The sequence below is a fragment of the Dipodomys ordii genome, unplaced genomic scaffold, assembly GCF_000151885.1.
Source record: "Dipodomys ordii isolate 6190 unplaced genomic scaffold, Dord_2.0 Scaffold293, whole genome shotgun sequence".
Classification (NCBI taxonomy): domain Eukaryota; kingdom Metazoa; phylum Chordata; class Mammalia; order Rodentia; family Heteromyidae; genus Dipodomys; species Dipodomys ordii.
The window spans coordinates 303,406-320,226 of record NW_012267509.1 but is presented as its reverse complement, the minus strand read 5'-3'; the positions used below and the strand labels follow the sequence as shown (position 1 = coordinate 320,226).

Below are 16,821 nucleotides of genomic sequence, written 5' to 3'. Positions count from 1 at the left end.
CATTAAAATACATATCTAAGGGTTCATTTTCCTGACATCACATTATCTGACCTTTTCCGCTTGACTCATACATATACTAGATATTGCAAATAAGGGAAATCATGGGACCTATGTTTCTTTGGGCCTGGCTTACTTCACTTAATGTAATTTTTTCCAAGAAAAATGTGAATTTTTTAAAAAAATGAATAAATTATGTTTGTAAATTGCTTGTGGCTTCTTTCTGGATATCACTTATTAGTGTCTTGATGTTCTCAATGATACAATGCTATCAATCTTTCTTTTATCATAAAAGACTCTGTGAAGCTGAGTGCCAGTGGCTCATGCCTGTAGTCCTAGTACTTAGTAGACTGAGATCTAAGGATCACAGTTCAAAGCCACTCTGAGCAGGTAAGCCTGTGAGACTCTTATCTCCAATTGACCATCAGAAAACAAAAAGTGGCACTGTGTAGAGTGGTAGCCTTGAGCAAAAGAGCTCAGGCTCCATGACTAACAAAAGAGAGAAGGAGAGAGAGAATCTATGAAAATAAATATGATTATTTCTTAATTTAAATGAGAAATTTAATCCTTGATTTCTTATGATAAAACCCTTCAATACAAGTATTTGGGTTGAATATGTAGTTTTAGCAATTAAATATCAGTTGAGGACATTTTGAAAAGCTATTTATGATATTTCTTTTGTTATAAGAGGCTAAGAGCACTAAATCTTTGCATTGATACAAATAGGTTTACATTATTTTCTTCAAAGAATTCTTCCACCAGATTTCATTATTATGCCTGAATATTTGGACTTAAACAATTCTACTTAAGAAGGATGAATGATTACTTCATTCTGTACATACCTTTTACATATGCCATTCAATTTCTCTACCATTTAATCCTTCCCTGCTTTTTGATTATATATTTTTTCCATTTTTTTGAGGTAAGTTTTCACAATTTCATTCTGTCCTGGCCTTGAACTCACAGTTCAGTGGAATCTGTGTAGAGGGGGGAAAATAATATTAGTACCCTGAGATGAAAACAAGTCATGAGAATGAGAACCGCTCTATTTTGGTGGGCTGCAATTGGGTGCAAACCTTAAGCTCTGAAGGTAGAGAGAACTGGTTGTGATGTTTATACACATGGAAAAGCAAGAACCCGCTGCCACAGGCCAGAAAACTGAAAGGTGACACACCGAATGACCCAACCAATTATTTATTTACCTAGGGTAATATAAAACCACACTCAAGAAGTAGGGAAAAATTTCATTTTGGTTGCTTGTAAATTATATATGTTCAGCTATGGTTACCATACCAAGAATGATATTGTACCATTTGAAACAAATTGAAAGACTTGGAAAAATTATATTAAGCAAAGTAAGCCAGACCAATGAAACATAGGTTGCAAGGTGTCCCTCATTTTCTGTAACTACAATGAGCCTATAGATCTACAAGTAAACTTGCTGGATTGTAAAAGACAAAAAAAAATACACAAGGACATCATAACATATAGTGGACTTTAGACATTTACACAATGAGACCAAAGGAAGATAGGCTTAGGAGAGGATCACAAGTGCTAAATAATTATGTACATATAAAATTATATTGATCTAAATGAACTCTAAGAAATGGAAACAAGGGTTTTTTTTGTTATTGTGTTTCTTTTTCTTCTTTGTCATTGTTTTTATTTTCTGTACAAATGCTTTTTTCTTTCAGGTGATTGTTTCTAACACATTTATAAGGTTACTTCTTTGTTGCTTTGTATGTCCCTCCCCCATGGTATAACCCCTGCTTTCACTGTATTTGAGGTTGGTATAGTGGAGGGGAAGGGAAAAAACAATAGTTTAAATAGGGATACAGGTGAATCCATTGCAACAATGAGATGTACAAGTCCTTAGGTGGAAAAACCAACTTTACAACTTTGGTTGGGGGGGAGCAAGATTGGAGGGAGGGGCACAGGTAGAATAGGAAGGGATGGAAAGGGAAAACAAAGGAGGAGGCTACAATTCTTGATAAGAAATGTACTCATTACCTGCCCATGTAATTGTAACCTCTCTGTACAGTATTTTCACAATAAATAATAAGAAATGTTACTCATTACCTGATTCATGTAACTATAACCCCTCTGTACACCATCTATACAATAACAATTTTAAAAAACAGAAATAAAACAAATGATATGAGAAAAGGAGCCATGAATTGTGTTTAAAATTAATTTTATTTACAGAATTTATTTAAATCCATAACACATCAAAATATATAAAGAGAAATGCTTCCAATAAACTGGTACTTTGGAAGGCAGCAGCTATTCACCAAATTTTTTAATAATCTTTCAGTTTCATAATGTACAGAACATCCAAATAAATATATTATTACATTCTGCTTTAAATACTATTAGTCTTTATTCTTTTTTAAAATTGGCTTTTCAAAGAGTATTAGTAAAACTGCTTTAGTGAATGACAACTCTTTTGTACAACTATTTAAAGATAATATAAATATTCTCTATATATAAATAAGTAACAATAAAAAAGAATAAGTAAATAATATATGATTAACTAACAAAAATAATATTTACTATAAAAAACATGATACATTATATATTAATTATAACTACTATGTATTATATTATTTGTGGATTCATTACATATCAAAACTTTGAACTTGCTCATTCTCTCACAAATTCAAGCAAAAAGTCTGAATGGAGGAGATAAGGAAGTACTTTCCTTGAGGATTATGTTTGTAAATAAGGCTCTGTGGTCTTGGGAAAACAAACCAGTTGTCAAACTAATGAGTGCATTATATAGCTTTACTTTGGAAAGCAGTATGAAGGTTCCTCAAAAGACTAAACATAGCGCTCCTCTATGACCCAGCAATCCCACTCCTGGGCATTCACTCAGAGGACCACAAACAAGGCCACACTAAAGTTACCAGCACAACTATGTTCATTGAAGCATTATTTACCATAGCTAAGATATGGAAATCAACTCAGATGCCCTCAGTAGATAAATGGATTAAAAAATGTGAGATATATATGTGTGTGTGTGTGTATATACACACACACACACATACACAATGGAATTCTATGCTTCTATCAGAAAACATTCATAAGGAAATGGAAAGTTGGAAAAAAATCATATTAAGTGAAGTAAGCCAGACCCAAAGAAACATAGGCTCCATGGTTTCCCTCATTTGTAGAAATTAGTATACACCTAGCATAGGTCTAACAGAGGATCACAATAGAACATAGCTATTTATATGATCATATAAAATAATACTAATCAAAACGAACTCCAAGATATGGGAACAAGAGGGCTTTTTGTTGTTTTTTTCTTGTTGTTGTTGCTTTAGTATACTGTTCGCAGTTTTTTTTTCTTTCATTTTCCCTTCTTCTTTATTCCTTGTGGTCACTTTTTGTTTTGTTTTGTTTTGTTTTGTTTTGGGGTCTGGTCGTGGGGCCTGAACTCTGGGCCTGGGTGCTGTCCCTCAACTCTTCAGCTCAAGGCTAGTACTCTACCAATTAAGCCACAGTGCCACTTCTGGCTTTTTTCTTTTTACTTATGTGGTGCTGAGGAATCAAACCCAGGGCCTCATGCATGCAAGGCAAGCGCTCTACCACTGAGCCACCTTCCCAGCCCTGTGGTCACTTTTTTATTTTGGTAACCTTTGTCTTTCATATAAATTTATCTGATCTGGGAAGAGGAGGGGAATCACAGAAACAGCTGGACAATGAGTGAACCAATGCAATATAGGTACTCACTAGAAAGTATGTTGGAAAGAAACTTTACAACTTGGAGGGGAATAGAGTTGGGAAGGAAGGGGGAAGGAAAGAAAGCGGGGGGTGGTAGGAATGAGGGAAGGGATAACACTGTTCAAAAGAAAGATATTCATTATCTTACTTACATAATTGTAACCTCTCTGTTTACCACCTTTAAAATAAAAAATAAGTAAACAATAAAGATACATGAACACATGTAAGTGCATATACATGTGCACATCACATATATTTGCATGTGTGTACATATGCTGCAAATATGTATGTGTGCATTTGTATATTTGTGTATGTGTGCACAGAAATATATTTTAGGGGAAAAACAAAGGAGGAGGCAACAATACTTGATAAAAAATCCACTCATTACCTTGCTCATGTAACTGTTACAATTTTGTACAATATTTTCCCAATAAAACACATTAAAAAAGACATATATTTTTAAATATATACAGCACAACATATATTTGTGTGTATAGTACCCACATATATGTGCCACTATAAGTATATATTGATATGTGTATGCAAATATATAGGTACAGATATAATATATGCATATTTCTTTTTTATTGTGAAAATACTGTACAGAGGGGTTACAATTACATGGGCAAGATAATGAGTACATTTCTTATCAAGTATTGTAGCCTCTTCCTTTGTTTCCCCTTCCCATCCCTTCCCATCCTCCCCCAGCAACCCCACCCAATCCTCCCTGCCCCTTCCCCGACTGCCCCACCTCCCGCACCAAAGTTGTGAAGTTCATTTTTCACATAACGACTTGTACATCTCATTGTTACAATGCTCCTGGATTGGAAAGATCAACATCATGAAAATAGCAATTCTTACCAAGGCTATTTACAAATTCCATGCAATACCTATCAAAATTCCAACCTCATTCTTCAAGGTAATAGAAGAGGCAATCCAAAAATTCATATGGAACAATACAAGACCCCGAATAGCAAAAACGATCCTTAACAGAAAGAACACTCCTGGAGGAATATATACATATTTCTATATAACATGTACACATTTTATACATATATATATATATATATAAGTATATGAATGCATTTGTGTCTACAAAGAATTTTCAAAGCATATAATCTAATAAAATTGCAAAAGGAAAGAACTCTATTGTATCAGAAATTTTTATTATTTTACATAATTATTTAACCTTTCAATTTGCATTTACTCTTACTTATATCATTTTCCAAATACTAACTGCCTCTGTACCTTGATTGCCTTATTGAAGTCAAGGGTCAAAACATATTTATCAAAAAATGCCATTTTTATGTATGGCATAAGTATGCTATAATTCTTTTCTACGCAAAGTTCATTCATAGATAAGAAAATATCGTCACATAAAGAAACAATATCGTACTGCTGACTAGGAAGGAGACTGCCTCAGAGCCAGCCAAGCACTGCTCACACTTTTAGAAAATGGTGCTGTTCCTACTTCTGCACTCAGACTTGTGTGCATATATTTTGCCATTCCGTTAGATCAGGCACTACAGAGTTCCTCTTTGAGAGTAGGGTGAGTAATAGAGAGAAAGACTGTTGTTTGGTGTATTTGAACTAGAAAAGTGTTCTTGGTGCTTTATGCATGATGCATTTATTGGCCTTGCAATTTAATAAACAGAATATATAAACATGGCAAAGACTTTGACCTTCCAAACAGGCTAAGTAGGTCAAAATAACTTGTCTCCTTCAAGTCTAGGTATGCAGGTTGCTGAGAAATCACAGTTCTTTATATTAATCATCAGTTTACATTCCTGAGTTTTAAAAGGGGTCTGAGGGAAAAAAATGAAATGACTTATTTCTGTGTCTCAGATTCTAGTCTGTAGGCTAATTGACATCTTGAAGTAAAGTAAAGTAAAGTAAAGTAAAGTAAAGACAGTCCTAGGAAGTGGGACACATTGCTAATGGTTGACTTTCTCAATTCAGTCTTCCAGCCAGTATAATTAAAACTTAATTACCCTAAGACAATTTCTAAGGCAAACAAATATAATAATTATGGAGGGAAAAACAAGTTTTACTTTAGGGATTAAAATTCTGTAAGGGCTTCTTTTTCCTGGCAGGATAATTGTGACAATTGAAGCTTTTATGGTATTTTAGCTAGCCAAGAACTCTGCAAATGTGAAAGTTACACATAACACTTGGGAAGCCTCTTTCTGACAGAAGCACTAACCCAGTGGTAGCAACAAACTACCAAGGTAAGTTGAACTGATACACTTTGGTTTACTTATGTGTCTATGTAACATTTTCTTATGAATATTAATCTTATTTCTTTTTTGGCATGCAAGTAAGTTAGTGAAAGTTTTTATAAGCCTTAAGGACTATACTCTTCTAATATCACAATATGGATAAAAGAAAGATGAGTTGGATGATTCTAGTAGATTTCATGGCAAAATACTTGAGAATACTTGTCCTTGTGCTCAAGCTGGGTCTTTGTATAAAGTTTTCACCTTCTGTTCTTCCAAAAGTTAGACAGATATATGAGCTTTGCATTTTTTTTCTTTAGCTTTTTCCCAGTCTTGGGTCTGGAACTCGGGGACTGTGCTCTCTCCATCCCAGAGTTTGTTTAGCTCAAGGCTAGCAATCTACCGCTTGAGCTATATTGTCACTACTTCTTTTTTTGAGTAGTATATTGGAGATAAGCCTCACAGACATTCCTGCCTGGGGTGGCTTTGAACCAGGATCAGATCTCAGTCTCCTGAGTTATCTAGGATTACAGGTATGAGCAAACAGCTCCTGGCTGCTTTTTTCCCCTTAAAGATATTAGTTTCATTGGCAATAAACTTATTATCATTATTAACTTTCATATAATAGGCTCACTTCACTTTTGATACATTTTCTGTTTGCAAATAGACAATTGTTTTATTTCTTATATGTTGCTGTCTCCTTAGATGCATATAGACATATATATTTAATATGAAGTATTCTTTCTACATTTATATTCAAGGTTTCTATATTTAAACATTTTATTATAATATCATATAGACAAGCTTCATTTTTCATATGCCTGCTTGGTAGAAAACCTCTTGGCAATAATGAAAATATATGATTTTTCTTATAGGAATTCATATTATAACTTGTTCATACTATAAATTATTATAAATACAAACATTTCAGTTTCATTTTATATGTTTATGCAACAAAGTATAATGGTATTGTTCCATAACTGAAGAAAACTAAGTCTGTGATAAATGTACTTACACATCTAATTAAGCCATCTTTTTTGTTGTTATAGTTGGTCATGTGGCTTGAACTCTGGGCCTAGGCGCCATCCCTCAGGTCTTCAGCTCAAGGCAAACACTACCATTGGAGCCACAGCACCACTTCCAAGCCTATCTTTTAAGATTGTATACTATATTGCTTCTCAAACTAGCTGGGAGTATTGTCACTTCCTTGATCTGACATTTGTCATTTAATTTTTGTAGGTGATTCTAAGGTATCTCAAAGAAAATTTCCAGATATGCATCAGAAATTGATAAGATCAAAGGTAAAAGGAGGGCTGGGAAAAACTGGGATCTTAAGAAAGACATAAAAAAATTGAAAAACATTATATAATCCATCACAGGTCAAAGATATTTCAGTGCCTTCATTTTAAAGATTTCAATATCTGATTTATTTAATTAATCCTAATTTTCAGCTAACATTTCTAAGACATGGTTTGGAAGCTTCTCAAGCCACTGTTTTCCCTTCTTCTAATAGGACTTGGACTTTTAGGGAATCTCTCTGTTTTTGTGAATTATATGTGCAGTTTAGGGCGAGGTAATGAGAAGAAGTCTGTACAATTGATCCTCATCTCTGTGGTTTTGACAAATATTATACTCCTGCTGTCCAAAGGATTGCGATGTACAATAGCAGCTTTTGGGTTGAAAACTTTTCTTGGTGTTTTAGGCTGTACAATTATCGTTTACCTGGAGAGGTTGTCTCGGGGTCTGTCCATTTGCACCAGCTGTCTCCTCACAGTGGTCCAGGCCAGTACCATCAGCCCCAGAAGTTCTGTGTGGAGGAGGCTCAAGCCAAGGTCAGCATGGCACATCCTTCCCGTGTTGCTCTTCTTTTGGATACTCAATTCCTTCCTTAGCATGAGCTTGTTAAATGTTATCATAATAACCAGCATGAATACATCTTACTTTATTAAGACTGACCACTATTGTTTTCCTTTACCAAGAAGTCAGAAAATAAACAATATATCTCTCACTTTCATAGTGGTGAGAGATACTGTGTCTCTAGGGATCATGGCTGTGGCCAGTGGCTACATGGTATTTCTTTTCTACAAACACCACCAGAATGTTTTATATCCAAAACTCCAAGCTTCTCTATAAAACTCCTCCGGAGATGAAAGCTGCTCAAAGGGTTCTCCAACTAATGTTATGTTTCCTTTTCTTTTATCTGACAGATTGCTTGATGTCTTTATATTTAATTGTCTCCACAGAGCCTGTTTTCATACTAGTACATGTTCAAGAATTTGTAACCCTTGGTTTTTCATTTCTCAGTCCGTTTGTACTGATTCACAGAAATGGATATCTGAGTGAATGTTGGCGGGCTCGTTGAAGGGAAAGATACTAACGATATCTGTATTTGATTCATTCTTTTAGCTAGTTTAAAGATTTCTCAGTTCTGTTATTCTAGTTGACAAACCAAACCATATAAAACAATTTATCCAATAATTATTTCTTCTCAGACAATGATCTTTTTGCCCTGTTTGTCTAAGTGGGCTTAGATTTCATACACATCTAACAGGAAACAGAAATCTTATTCTCTGCAGCCTTTATAAAGTAGCTTTATTGCTAATATTTGTGAGCCTAGTGTTTTATGGCCCATTTTGCAGTAACAAGGATGACAACAAATAGACACAATTATTTGAAGCTACTAAGTGGATCATATAAACTTTATTCTGGTTGAACCAAAATTTTCTGCAGTAAGTGAAGATGAAATATAAGAACATTCATATTATATCCTAGAGGAAATAAGCAAGAGCCTTTGGAAAATTGGTATGCTTTATATGATGTACCATGAAAAATCTGTTCATCAATGATTTTAATGTATGTAACAGGGCCTGTCATGGCTGTGGTAGTAATTTTATGATGATACATAGTCCCAAGAACATAGACCAAACCTGTGATAGGTCTTCACTATTGAAATAAAATAATAAACACTATGACATAATTTGATACCAGGGTATAGGGAAAATGTGGACATTAATCACCATAGCCTGGTGGTAATAAGAATACTTTGGGTCACAAAGAATTGTATTGTTGACTGGTTGTGTAGTCTGCTATCTGCAGATTTGTAGAAAAATTAAGTAACATTTACCAGAGACTTCCTTGATATTCATAAAGAGAAAATCCACAGGGAAGATCTAGTAAACAGAAATAGGGTTTGATCACTAGCAAAGATCACCAGTCAATTCTCTGACAGTAAGTCAATTTTCAATGTTCTATGCACTTTAAGGAAGGTGAAGTCGGATTCCCATTTCATTTATGCTACCAAAAATGTGTAGTGTTAATATACATACCAAATTTTCAGAATCCTTCAGATCTGGAAGAAGGAAATGTATTTGGGCTTTTGAGAAAGGAATGGCTGCTGGGTCTGAATCTACAATAATGCTCCAGTGTAACTGTGTACCTCCAATTAGCACAGGGAAGGTGATCAGTGGAGGTTGGTCTCAGGTGTGTCTGTTTTCTTTTGAGAAATCTACTGTTACTTGAGAATCTTTGTTCATCTATAGGAAATGACTTGGTTGTCTCCAAACACAATCACTATTGTCTTTCATTGTTTTAAATTTCAGAAGTTTGGTCTTATTATGTCTTGGTATAGATATTTAAGGTAGACTATATCCCACTAGTGTTACCTTAATATTTTGATCTGTAGTCACCAAATCGGAAATGATTTGAGTCATATCTTATTAAAATTGCTGTAATATTTCATTGACAAAAATCAGTGAAAAGCATATGAGCCTATTTCTATACCTCTGGTACTAAAACTATGAAAATTGAGGAGGTGAAAAACAGTTAAGACACTCTTGGGGAAACAAAGGAGGAGGCTACAATGCTTGATAAGAAATGTACTCATTATTTTGTCTGTATAATTTTAACCTCTCTGTACAGTATTTTCACAATTAAAAAAATAAAAAAATAAAAAAGGCACTCTTGGGCTCTGAAAATCCATACTTTCTGATGGTCTTCCCTGTTTCTTACTCATTTAAATTTACAAAGCTTTCGATAGTGTAATTCCTTATTTTTAGTTATCTCCTGCTCAGTACTACAAATTATATTTTTCTCAACTGAATTCTGATTTTTTCACAGAGAAGCCAAAAAAAAAAACAATTGATTTGGGACAAAATCCAGACCACACTTAGTCATACAGTACCATGACTTAATGAACTCCTATTTATTCTAAACACTCAATGAGCCCTTCTTTCAGAGTTAATGGCCCACCCTACTCAATTTCATTTCCAAGTTTTTATAACACTTACATTCGAGTCAAAATCTAATGAGAAATGCAGAAAGTGCATGCTTTGTCTTGTTTTTATGGTGGATGATAGCAACAAGGTTTCGAATTCAAGCTGTGAGTCTTAGATAATCTATTTCTTGCATTCAGACACGGCACATCTGTATTAGGAAGATAAGCTCTTAAACAAGTTACAGTAAAACATTATAACATGGAAATTTTCAGCCTGAGTGCAGTGGCTCACACTTGTAATCCTAGCTACTCAGAGTAATAAATGAAAAAGATTATAATTTTAGGCCAGCGAAAACAATTAGTGAGACCTCCATAACTATTAAAAGTGAGGCATGATGCCAGGTGCCAGTGGCTCACACCTGTAAGCCTAGCCACTCAAGAGGCTGATCATGAATTGAAGCCAGCCTGAGGAGGAAAGTCCAAGAAACTTGTATCTTCGATTAACTACCAAGAAAACTAGAAATGGAATTAGAGCTCAACATGTAGACTACTAGCCTTGAACAACAAAAAAAAACTTAAGGACAGTATCCAGGTCTTAGTAGAAGCTCCAGGATTGGCACACAACTATAAATGGAGCATGATATGTCATCCTTGTGTTTTTAATAATGTGGAGGTAAGTAGATAGATACAGAGTATTTTGGTTCAAGTTAATCCAGATCCCGCCCCGAAAAAGTCTGGGACTCTGTCTCAAAAACAAGCCAGGAATGATTATGTAAACCTGTGATCTGAGCTACTCAGAATGTGAATATAGGAGGACCACAGTCCATAGTCAACCCTGGCAAATGCCAGACCCATTATTTCAAAAATACTAAAGGTAGTATGGGCTAAAACATTGCCAACGTGATAAAATACTCGCATAGCAAACATCAGTTCCTCAGTTCACACCCAATTATTTTAAAAAATTACTTGAGCAAACACATATTGCAAAACTATGCCTTCTACATGAATATGTATTTTGGTTCAATTTAAGAAAAATTAAAAAGCAAATATGATTAAGAACTAGAATATTTTGTGGATCTTTAAAGATAGAAACTGAGAGCATTAAGCAGAGTTCAGGCCCCACAACTAGACCCCCCTCAAAAAAATACATGAGGGATTTTCTTAATACATGAGAGATTTAATTCTTCATAGTTGGGGAGGGGGTTCCAGTCATGGGGCCTGAACTCTGGGCCTGGGCGCTGTCCCTCAGCTCTTCAACTCAAGGCTAGCGCTCTACCACTTGAGCCACAGCGCCACTTCCGGCTTTTTTCTTTATGCTTAGGAATCCAACCCAGGGCATCATGCATGCAAGGCAAGCACTCTACCCCTGAGACACCTTCCCAGCCCCAAATTCTTCATATTTTTGTAGTGGAACTATATAATACCAGTATTTGGGTTAAATACATTGCTCTAGCAAGTAGATATCAAATGAGGACATTTTGGAAGTTATGCTATTTCACTTACAATAAAAATTTAGAGCACAAAATCTTTGCATTGATACAAATAAGTTTGTGCTACTTTTTTATCCTTTTTTTTTTTTTTTTGTTATCATGGGTTCTGAACTCTGGCCTGGGCACTGTCCCTGAGCTCTTCAGCTCAAGATTAGTGCTCTACCACTTGAGCCACAGCGCTACTTCTGACTTTTTCTGCTTATGTCGTGCTGAGAAATTGAACCCAGGGCCTCATGCATGCAAGGCAAGCTCTCAACCACTGAGCCACCTTCCCAGCCTACTGTACTGCTTTTTTTTGAAGAATATTTCAACCAAAATTTTAGTATAGTACCTGAACATTTTGTCTTAAATGGCTCTAATTTACAATGATGAGTGTATACTTCATTTTCGTTGTTTAGTGTGTGTGTGTGTGTGTACAGATTTTAATACATACTCAACAATTTCCCTAGAATTTAATCCACATCCAGTCTTTTTGCCTAATAGTTTTTTTGGGGGGGCGGGTCGTGGGGCCTGAACTCTGGGCCTGGGCACTGTCCCTCAGCTCTTCAGCTCAAGGCTAGCGCTCTACCACTTGAGCCACAGTGCGACTTCCGGCTTTTTTTCTTTTTGCTTATGTGGTGCTGAGGAATCGAACCCAGGGCATCATGCATGCAAGGCAAGTGCTCTACCACTGAGCCACCTTCCCAGCCCTGCCTTTTTTTTTTTTGTACAATTTCCTAACCCTTTTTCTGGAGTGTTGAACTTACAATTCAATGAAATTTGTGTAGGGGGTGGAGATGATATTTATACCATGAGATGAAAACAGAAATGAGAGTAGCTCTGGGTTTCTGGGCTGGAATTTTTGCAAACTTGAAGCTATTGCAGGTAGAAATTGTACCCACTGATACAGCCCAGAAAACTCTGAAACATGACATTTCAAAGAATCATGACCTACCTAATTATTTATCTAGGGTAATATAAAGCAATATCCAACAGTAGAACAAAAGCAACTATCATCCTAGCTACTAAGGAGAGTAAGATTTGAGGATCACGGTTCCAAGCCAGCCCAGGTAGAAAAGTCCCCATGAAATTCGTGCTCCAATTATCCACTCAAAAATTACAAGGGGAGCTCTAGCTCAAAGTAGTAGGCTAGCCTTGAGAAAAACAACTCAGGGACAGTGCCCAGGCCCCAAGTTCAAGTTTCATGGCCAAAAATAAAAATAAAAAAGAAGAAGTACAACAGAAGGCTAAAAGTATAAGGAATAAAATATAAAAATTGGATTGCAAAATGAAGGAAAATATCTCAAGAAAATAAAATGAGGAGGGGAATTAACCACCCAGGCTTTTAAATTTTTTTTTTTTTGCTTCCCTTCCCGGGCTTTGACTTTGGGCCTTCCTTATTTTCCTTTGGTTTTTTTCCTTCGGTTTTAGGAGGCCCCTTTTTTCATTTTTTTTTTTTTTGCTGGTTAATTGGAAAAAAGAATCTAACAGACTTTCCTGCCTGGGCTGGTTTCAAACTGGTGAGTTACCAGCACTAAGCTCATAAAACCTTTTGAGAGTAAAAGGAAGGGGCTGGGAAGGTGGCTCAGTGCTAGAGCGCTTGCCTTGCATGCCTGAGGCCCTATGTTCAGTTCCTCAGCACCACATAGGCAAAAAGAAAAAAGCTGGAAGTGGTGCTGTGGCCCAGGCCCAGAGTTCAGGTCCCACGACCGGACCAAAAAAAAAAAAAGTAAAAGCAAGTATAAATATACATATAGTATAAAAATGAAATGCTTAATGAAAGACAAAGAATTGGAAAAGCTTCTTCTGCATCCTGTAATATTGGAATCTCCCCTGTGGGGTTACAGGGAGATGGACCTCAACATTATTTTCCTTTTTATTGTTCCAGTGGTGCTGTTCGTGGTCTGCGTGCCAAGCAAGTCAAGGGTCAGCTGTCAGCTTCAGGGCATACTGAGAACTTTCACTGGCCTATGAGCTTGACAGGTTCCCACTTACTTCTGAAGACTTTCATTTGCACATGAAGGAGTAGCCACAATATCCAACCTGAACAATGTCCCTCAGAGTATCAAATTCAGGGAGTGAATTCTTCTTCCCTAGAAGACAAAACTCAAGGGAACTAGGCACTCAGTCAAACAGTTGTCTCCCAGCAGAAAACCATCCTTCAGGAGAGAAGAGGATGGGGAAGCCCAGTGATCCTCTGAATCAGTCCCCCCTGGTAGTAAATCACACTCAGTAAGCAGACAGCTCCAGAAGACAAGAAATTTCTGACCAGAGACTCGGAGCCCATAGTCTCTGCAGGAATCCACAGGTAATGAAGCTTGCTCCCTGCTTACTACCACATACTCAACAACCTGAGCTCACTCATGACTAAATTCCTCAGCAGGTCCAGATTAAACCCCTTCTTCTTCATAACTGTCTCTGTGGCCATTTCCCACCCAGACACTGTAGAAGGGTGTCCCCAGGATCCCTTCCTTGAGATTTTTCATAGACCCACAGTATCTCATTCTCATCAATAGACTTTTTTCAAGATGGCTCTCGGCTCTAGCACTTCGAGTTACAGAAAATGATATCAGCCTGCCATTCGAGCTGGATCACTGTAGCATTAAAACCCTCCACTAAATTAAAAGCTTTTGAGAATTGAGGATTTTGACAACTAATCTGTAGTCACCACAACCTTGGTTTACCTTATTTTGTTAACTTTGTTGTCTTCTCCCAATCTAGTAAGGAGACTAAACTGGACCTTTAGACTATTCTGCCTTTTTGTCTGCACGGTCTTTCTGTTACCCTATGAATTTTCTGGATTTGGTGCTACTTCTGGGGCCTGGGGATGACTCAGGGCCTCACAAACTCAGGACTTTCTGAACTTGCTCTCTCACTAGACTTTTTTCCCCAAGGCTGGATATCTCCCACTTGAGCCATACCTCAACTACTTCTCTATCTTTTTAACGGTTCTCACACATTTTCTCTTGATTCTCAATGTTCTTCCTCTCTTTTAATTTTCATATTATATTATGAACTTTATTATCAAGACTCTTCTCATTTAAAATTAATGGATTACATAATGAACCTTAATAGATAATGACTTTGCTCTCTCAGAACACACTGTTTTTATTCATGATTTTAAACATTTGTTCTTTTGATGTCTTGGTATGGATGTTTGGGGTGGAGTGTATCCTACCTAGAGTTACCTTAATATTTTTTTATCTGAAGACATCATTGTGCTTAAGGACTGGTTCTTTCTAGGTGATACACAGAAGAATATTTATTGAAAAATAAGGTAGTTGGGGAAAGATATTGGGGTAAGAGTATTTAATATTTCTATTCCTTGACTGAGAAGAAAACAATGACACAAAAGATTTTGAGGAAAAACAGGAGAAACTACAATGAGTTCATGTGGATCTAGGAAATTACAGAAATGCAGTCAAAGCCAAAGAAAAATGGCAAGGAATTTGAAGCTACACCTGGCTCCTCTGGCTGGAAGCAAGGAAACAGAAACACAGCAATACCAGATAAGATCAGACAGTCCTGCTGATGCATCTCTGTATTCAGCTGCAGGGAAAACACATAAACCACAAACCTTACTGCCTGCTCAAAGTATTTGAAGGAAGGGATTAATCTGCTGGGAGAGGCTGGACTGTAAGTATAGTGAATGCCACTTTACTTGGCTTAGATGATAATCTTTCTAAAGTAAATTCACACAATACAAAAAATTAAATTGTATATGCCATAAGAAAATTTCCTAAGAAGAAAATTATGCTTCCACTTTAAAAAAAAAAAGAAAAGAATAAGAGGGCTGGAAATGTGCCTCAGTGGTAGAGTGCTCACCTAGCATGCATGAAGCCCTGGGTTCAATTCCTCAGAACCAGATACACAGAAAAAGTTGAAATGTTGCTGTGGCTCAAGTGGTAAGGTGCTAGCTTTAAGCAAAAATGCTCATGGAAGCCGGGCATTGGTAACTCACTCAGGGGGCTGAGATCTGAGGATTATGGTTCAAAGCCAGCCAGGGCAGGAATGTCCATGAGACTCATGTCCAATAAACCACCAGAAAACCAGAAGTGGGGCTGTAGCTCAAGTGGTAGAGTGCTAGCCTTGAGCTGAAGAGCTGAGGGACAGTGCGTAGGCCCAGAATTCAAGCCCCACGACCAAAAGAAAAAAAAAAAACTGCTCCCAGATAAAGAGGAGGAGGAGGAAGAAGAGGTGACAGCCGTTCTAGATAAGTTTATTTCTGTTATACTTCAGCAAATGTAATCATCAAATAATTGAGTGCTGACAAAGTAAAATCAACATTATGGTTTATACTTTTAATCAATCATTTTATTTGATCAGTAGAAAGCTCATGGATTGGGAGAAGATCTTCACTAGCCAAGCAACGGACAAGGGTCTCATATCTAAAATATACTTGGAACTCAAAAAATTAAATCCCCCAACAACAAATCCTCAAAGAAACAACAGCCCAATAAATAAAGGCTAAAGACTTAAAGAGAAACTTCTCTGAAGAAGAAAGAAGGATGGCCAATAGACACTTGGAGAAATGCTCAACCTCTCTAGCCATAAAAGAAATGCAAATCAAAACAATATTGAGATACCACCTCACCCCAGTTAGAATGGCTATAATTAAGAACGCTAATAACAACAGATGCTGGAGGGAATGTGGACAGAAGGGAACCTTACTGCATTGTTGGTGGGAGTGAAAACTTGCTCAACCACTTTGGAAAGTAGTATGCAGGTTTCTCAAAAGACTCTACATAGAGCTCCCTATGACCCAACAATCCCACTTTTAGGCATTTAACCAAATGATCACAAACTAGACCATACTAAAGCTACCAGCACAACTATGTTTATTGCAGCATTATTTACCATAGCTAAGATATGGAACCAACCTAGATGCCCCTCAGTAGATGAATTGATCAAGAAAATGTGGAATTCTATGCCTCCATCAGAAAGAATGACATTGCCCCCATTTGTTAGGAAATGGAAAGACTTAGAAAAAATTATATTAAGTGAAGGAAGCCAGGACCAAAGAAACATAGGTCCCATGGTTTCCCTTGTTTGCAATAACTAGTATATGTCTGAGATAAGCAGAAAAGGAGAGAAGTTGATGTTAGGTGAAATGAATCCCAAGATAAGGATTCAAATGTTTTTGCTTTCATGTAATTGTTTCTAAAATATTTATAAGATATTTCTTTGTTGCTTTGTATGT

At 36.5% G+C, this 16,821-nt stretch overlaps 1 pseudogene; it reads left to right on the top strand.

The window, feature by feature from the left end:
* The window catches only part of LOC106001392, an 11,812-nt pseudogene extending 3,511 nt beyond the window's left edge, over positions 1-8,301 (top strand).
* The last annotated feature ends 8,520 nt before the right edge of the window (positions 8,302-16,821 follow it).